We start from the raw sequence: 389 nt of genomic DNA, 5'->3' as shown, positions 1-389 counted from the left end.
CTTGCCACGCTGGAGGGTGAAGACTTCTCAGCAGCAAAGGAAGAGTGAAAGGCACCTGTAGGCTGGAAGGAAGGAAGGAAAGGAGAAGGAGTTAGTGCAGAGAAAGAGCTCAGCAGTGGGCTGCCACCCAAAAGAAATGCAGTAGCCAAACTCGGTTTTAATTTTAGAGAGCAAGAGAAGACAGCGACAACAATAGTGCCTAATAATAACCGTAATAAAAATGTAACTATGGATATTCCCCGTGCTGCCAGTCCCAGCTGCGTGTCCTGCATCATTTTAGCATTGAAATCTCTGTGCGCATTTCGGGCGTCATCAGAGCGCCCTTTTCTTGCTAACCTCAGCAAGAAACTATTGCAAGTTCGCAGCCCTATTGGAGCAGCAGCACCTTG

Source organism: Nothoprocta perdicaria, unplaced genomic scaffold (assembly GCF_003342845.1).
Source record: "Nothoprocta perdicaria isolate Ctin4 unplaced genomic scaffold, notPer1 scaffold_3, whole genome shotgun sequence".
In the NCBI taxonomy this organism is placed as follows: domain Eukaryota; kingdom Metazoa; phylum Chordata; class Aves; order Tinamiformes; family Tinamidae; genus Nothoprocta; species Nothoprocta perdicaria.
Note: the sequence above shows the minus strand (reverse complement) of the source record.